This window comes from Gossypium hirsutum, chromosome A01 (assembly GCF_007990345.1).
Source record: "Gossypium hirsutum isolate 1008001.06 chromosome A01, Gossypium_hirsutum_v2.1, whole genome shotgun sequence".
Taxonomy (NCBI): Eukaryota; Viridiplantae; Streptophyta; class Magnoliopsida; order Malvales; family Malvaceae; genus Gossypium; species Gossypium hirsutum.
This window is the reverse complement of record NC_053424.1, coordinates 59,981,202-59,988,306: the sequence shown is the minus strand read 5'-3', so window position 1 is coordinate 59,988,306 and position 7,105 is coordinate 59,981,202.

Below are 7,105 nucleotides of genomic sequence, written 5' to 3'. Positions count from 1 at the left end.
ACTTAAACATTTTTAAAACAAGTACATGTCACACACCCGTGTGAACAGGCCGTGTGCCTCGCACGGTATTAGACACGTCCGTGTGTCTAGGCCTTGTCAAAACAGGGCATACATATTGACTTGATCACACGGCCACAAGACACGCCCATGTGCCTTGGCCGTGGTCGAATCTGACTTGGTTCACATGGCTAGCCACACACCCGTGTGCCTTGGCCGTGCTCGAGCCTGACTTATATTTGTAGGGTACCACAGGGGACACACAGCCGTGCAACATAGTCGTGTGTCACAGACAGATGAGACACACGCTCGTGTCTCTTCCCGTGTGGACAAAAATAGGCCATTTGATTGCCACCCCAATTTTGGTTCAACCTACAACCAAAGGAACAAGCATATTTTCTCAACCAATTCAGCCCAATACAATACCTAAACATAAGCCATTCATACCATAACATTATCAATCATTTACATACACATCAACCTTACAATTTATACCAAAACATAACATAAGATCATATCAAAACCATCATTCAATCTCATACCATGAACTTACCAAACTTACCATCTCTTTTAACCAACCAAAACATACCAAAATTTAACATTGGCATCACATGTTATATACCATTATCAACTATAAGATCAAACATAAACTAGCCAAATCACATGACTAAAAATATATGTACATCACAACCTATACATGCCATACTTCAAAATTTACATTTTCAAAAGTACCAAAATAAGGTTCGATAGTGTGGTGTCGATCTTTGGCGATCCTTGAGCTCACAGTAGGTTTGATATCTATAAAGCAATGCAAAAACATACAAAGTAAGATTTCAAAAGCTTAGTAAGCTCGTACTAAAAAAATCATCAACAGAGTATAAAATATAAAACATCAACACATAAGTATTTATAAATTCTCAAAACATCTATCCAATTATACCAACACCATCCACATGTTTATACCATTTCAATAAACTTTATATACATAGTACCATCTACCACATAGGTATTATACGTACCTGAACCTTCTCGTATTCATTCATTTTCATTCTCACCTCTCGTTTAGGATATTTTAAAACTTTTCAAAGATTATTCATGCTATAACCCTCTGCACACTTAGTGCCATCTGAATTAACCGAAGTTATATCAGTATCACACACTTAGTGCCTCAAGTAGCCGAAGCTAGTTTGAACTGCACACTTAGTGCCAAATACAACTGATTTATCGTCATATTCATCCAAACCAAATATATATACAATCTATGTATCATCAAAGCATCAAAATATACTTACACATCACGTTTTACTTACGAACTTACCTCGTACTCAGAATTTGTCGACTCGAACCGTCAACTCGAATCGTCTACTCTATAATCTTCGACTTCCCTCGGTATAAATCTGAATTCCTCTTTTCTTGACCTATATGTATTCAAAATTAACCGTTTTGTTCACCAAATCTTTCAAAACAATCCATAGACACATATTTAAGGAATTTTGCAAACTAGCCCTCACATTTTCACATTTCGACACTTTACTCCCTAATTCACAAAATACACAAAATACACAAAATTTGCCTGTACACAAGCTTAGCCAAATTTTCATAATTCTCATACAAGTCCATAACTTCATTTATTTCACATTTTAGTCCCTCAACTTCTCATTTTCACAATTTAATCCCTAATATGCATTTTTACTCAAAATCACTTTACAAAACATGTATATCAAGCACTAAGCTTTCGTAATTCATCATTTAACATCACAAAACTCATGAATTCATCAATGGAATCTCATCAAATGATTAATAATTTCATGAATTTAAGCATTGGCTAGCTAGAGCACTTAACAACGATCACAAAAACGTAGAAATTATCAAAAACTGAAACAAAAACATACCTCAATTAAGCTTTAAACTAGGTGAAACCCTAAAACTCATTTTCTTTTCTTTTGTTCTTAAATTTTCAGCACCAACAACATATAGTGCCTATTTTTAATGTTTTTTTTAGTTATAATTCATTTAATAATTTTTTTACCATATTACCCTTGTATTAAAACATTAATATGATATCAACTAATGTCCACTAATGTCATTTAATCATAAATTTAGTCAAATAACCTCATAAGGACCTCACAATTATAAAGCCAAGTCAAATAGGCACTTTTAACATCTAGCACATAGCTTTTACATTTTACGCGATTAGGTCCTTTTTCAAAATTAAGCACACAAACATTTAAATTTTCATACGATACTTTCACATATACTCATTCATACATCATAAACACGAAAAATAATATTTAATTATTTTTATACATGAAAAATAATATTTAAATATTTTTCTAACTCGAATATGTGGTCTCGAAACCACTATTTCGAATAGGGTCTAAACTAGACTGTTACACACGGCTTTAGATACGCCCGTGTGTCTAGGCCGTGTCAAAACAGGCATATATACTGACTTGTCCACACGAACACAAGACACGCCCGTCCCACATTAGCCTTTAAACGCGATCTGAAACTCGAATACAATCTCGTGCGATCTCTACTCGCTTGTCCCACATTAGCCTTTGAATGGCTATAGTCACCTCAAAACTTCTTTGATGCAATCAAAATGGTTTGCTCGATGATCTCTTTCGCACTTCTCTAGCTTCTGAATAAGCTTTTCTTATCTCTTTCTCAATTTCTTCAACTTTACATGCTCGTTCAACAAGCACAACAAATTCTTTGATCTCAAGAATCCCCACTAACAAATGAATATCCTCGTTCAAGGCATCCTCGAATCCCTTGCACATTATAGTTCAGTCGAAACACATTCTCTAGCATACTAACTCAGTCTCACAAATTCTTGCTCGTATTCTGTAATAGACATACGACCTTGTTTAAGCTCAAGAAACTCTTTACGTTTTTGGTCGATAAATCTCTGACTGACATATTTCTTTCAGAATTCAACTTGGAAGAAATCCCAGGTGACTCGCTCTCTTGGAACCACCAATATCAAAGTCTTTCACTAGTGATACACTGTATCTCTCAGAAGTGAAACAACACATTTTATGCATTCATCGAGAGTCAATGACAATTCATCAAATACTCTTATTGTATCCTCTAACCAGAACTCAGCTCTCTCAGCATCATCATTTGTAGTAGCACGAAATTCTTCGACCCCATATTTTCTAATTTTATCAACTGGATGCTTATTTAACTGAGTCAGATTAGATTGTGGCATATCAGGGACTTGTGGAGGATTAGCCGGGGTTGGGGGTTGTTGAACAGCCGGATTAGTTCTAATGTATTGACTGAACCAATTATTCATCATCTGATAGAAGGCTTGTCTAGCCTCTCCATCATGGCTACTTGTAGCCGGTCTAGAATCGAATGGCACTGTTCCTTGCGCTGGAGCAAGAGCATTACTTTTGACATCGTCAACTACGGCTCGTTCAAGATCCATTTGCTATATAATAACACATTTTTATTGTCAGAATTCATCACACTATCGCAGTTCATAAATATGGCATGTATATAGCTAGACTCAGATATGCTACGTTAGTTCTAGAATCAACTGAATCATAGCTCTAATACCAACCAAATGTAACACCCCTAACCCGTATTCGTCGCCGGGCTAGGATTAAAGGTGTTACTGGACAAATCGAAACATTCGAAAAATAATTCCCAAACATCATTCACACATAATCATAAAGTCATTACAGAGTCCCTTACATAGATCAACGAGACCTTAAACATGCATTTTTACTCAACTTCTCATTTTCACAATTTAATCCCGAATATGCATTTTTACTCAAAATCACTTTACAAAACATGTATATCAAGCACTAAGCTTTCGTAATTCATCATTTAACATCACAAAACTCATGAATTCATCAATGGAATCTCATCAAATGATTAATAATTTCATGAATTTAAGCATTGGCTAGCTAGAGCACTTAACAACGATCACAAAAACGTAGAAATTATCAAAAACTGAAACAAAAACATACCTCAATTAAGCTTTAAACTAGGTGAAACCCTAAAACTCATTTTCTTTTCTTTTGTTCTTAAATTTTCAGCACCAACAACATATAGTGCCTATTTTTAATGTTTTTTTTAGTTATAATTCATTTAATAATTTTTTTACCATATTACCCTTGTATTAAAACATTAATATGATATCAACTAATGTCCACTAATGTCATTTAATCATAAATTTAGTCAAATAACCTCATAAGGACCTCACAATTATAAAGCCAAGTCAAATAGGCACTTTTAACATCTAGCACATAGCTTTTACATTTTACGCGATTAGGTCCTTTTTCAAAATTAAGCACACAAACATTTAAATTTTCATACGATACTTTCACATATACTCATTCATACATCATAAACACGAAAAATAATATTTAATTATTTTTATACATGAAAAATAATATTTAAATATTTTTCTAACTCGAATATGTGGTCTCGAAACCACTATTTCGAATAGGGTCTAAACTAGACTGTTACACACGGCTTTAGATACGCCCGTGTGTCTAGGCCGTGTCAAAACAGGCATATATACTGACTTGTCCACACGAACACAAGACACGCCCGTCCCACATTAGCCTTTAAACGCGATCTGAAACTCGAATACAATCTCGTGCGATCTCTACTCGCTTGTCCCACATTAGCCTTTGAATGGCTATAGTCACCTCAAAACTTCTTTGATGCAATCAAAATGGTTTGCTCGATGATCTCTTTCGCACTTCTCTAGCTTCTGAATAAGCTTTTCTTATCTCTTTCTCAATTTCTTCAACTTTACATGCTCGTTCAACAAGCACAACAAATTCTTTGATCTCAAGAATCCCCACTAACAAATGAATATCCTCGTTCAAGGCATCCTCGAATCCCTTGCACATTATAGTTCAGTCGAAACACATTCTCTAGCATACTAACTCAGTCTCACAAATTCTTGCTCGTATTCTGTAATAGAAATACGACCTTGTTTAAGCTCAAGAAACTCTTTACGTTTTTGGTCGATAAATCTCTGACTGACATATTTCTTTCAGAATTCAACTTGGAAGAAATCCCAGGTGACTCGCTCTCTTGGAACCACCAATATCAAAGTCTTTCACTAGTGATACACTGTATCTCTCAGAAGTGAAACAACACATTTTATGCATTCATCGAGAGTCAATGACAATTCATCAAATACTCTTATTGTATCCTCTAACCAGAACTCAGCTCTCTCAGCATCATCATTTGTAGTAGCACGAAATTCTTCGACCCCATATTTTCTAATTTTATCAACTGGATGCTTATTTAACTGAGTCAGATTAGATTGTGGCATATCAGGGACTTGTGGAGGATTAGCCGGGGTTGGGGGTTGTTGAACAGCCGGATTAGTTCTAATGTATTGACTGAACCAATTATTCATCATCTGATAGAAGGCTTGTCTAGCCTCTCCATCATGGCTACTTGTAGCCGGTCTAGAATCGAATGGCACTGTTCCTTGCGCTGGAGCAAGAGCATTACTTTTGACATCGTCAACTACGGCTCGTTCAAGATCCATTTGCTATATAATAACACATTTTTATTGTCAGAATTCATCACACTATCGCATTTCATAAATATGGCATGTATATAGCTAGACTCAGATATGCTACGTTAGTTCTAGAATCAACTAAATCATAGCTCTAATACCAACCAAATGTAACACCCCTAACCCGTATTCGTCGCCGGGCTAGGATTAAAGGTGTTACTGGACAAATCGAAACATTCGAAAAATAATTCCCAAACATCATTCACACATAATCATAAAGTCATTACAGAGTCCCTTACATAGATCAACGAGACCTTAAACATGCTTTAGAAAGGGGTCAGGACTAAACCTAGCTTATACAAAAATTTTCAAAACTTATACATTTTTCAAATTTATACAGGTCACACGCCCGTGTGAATATGTCGTGTGCCTCACACGGCTTTAGACACACCCGTGTGTTTTTGGGCCGTGTCAAACTAGGGCATACATACTAACTTGTCCACACGGCCACAAGACAGGCCCATGTGCCAGGCCATGTGAAAATTAGGGAGGCGACTGACTTGGATCACATGACCAATCACACGCTCATGTGTTTAGCCCATGGTCGAAATTGACTTGGCCACACGACCTAATACACGCCCGTGTGTGCCACCGTAAGGTCTACTCAAGCTCATTTCGAAATGGCCCTTGAGAAACACGACTAAGACGCATGCCCGTGTCCCTGCTCATATGGGCAAAAATAGGCCATTTGCAAGGCCAAATTGGCACCCATAAAGGGTCCTCCCTACAAGCACCAAAATCACATCATTTTATATCAAATTCTTAACCATTTCATAAACAAAATGTACATCATTTATACCAATTCATTATCAACATATTTCATTCTTGAAACACATACCAAATCATATCATTCCATAAGCCAAATACATACCAAAACATATGATTTATAACCTTCAATATCCGTCATTCAATCTCATGCCATAATCTTACCTTTTTTTCTAACTAAACACAATTCAAAAACTTACCAATTTGACCAATTTTTTTGGCCATTCATGAACACATGAAAAAAATCACTATTGCATCACCTATCATATACCAAAATCAAACCATATGTTCAACCATAATTAAGCCATATCACATGGCTAAATATACACTTCACAAAACATATTCAACTACCTCTAGCCTATACATGCCATACTTCAATATATACATTTTCAAAAGGTACCAAAATATAGTTTGATAGTGTGGTGATGATCCTCGATGATCCTTGAGCTTTCGGTAGCTTTGATATCTATAAAATAATTGAAAAACACATAAAGAAAGCTTTCAAAAGCTTAGTAAGCCATATACAAATAAACTTATCAATTAAAGCATATAAACATCATCTAAATACATATACTTCATAGTCAAATACTATCACAAACAAAATAATTCATGTACATTTCCCATATACTCAATTCATTTGCACAAATAACTTACTTTCTCATACTTATATCACATATCATAACTTGTACACATACTTACCTTTGTTCTCAAACATATTATACATTTCAAACGTACCTGAATCAGATACACATCTCATTTATTCATTCGTTTCTCAAAATG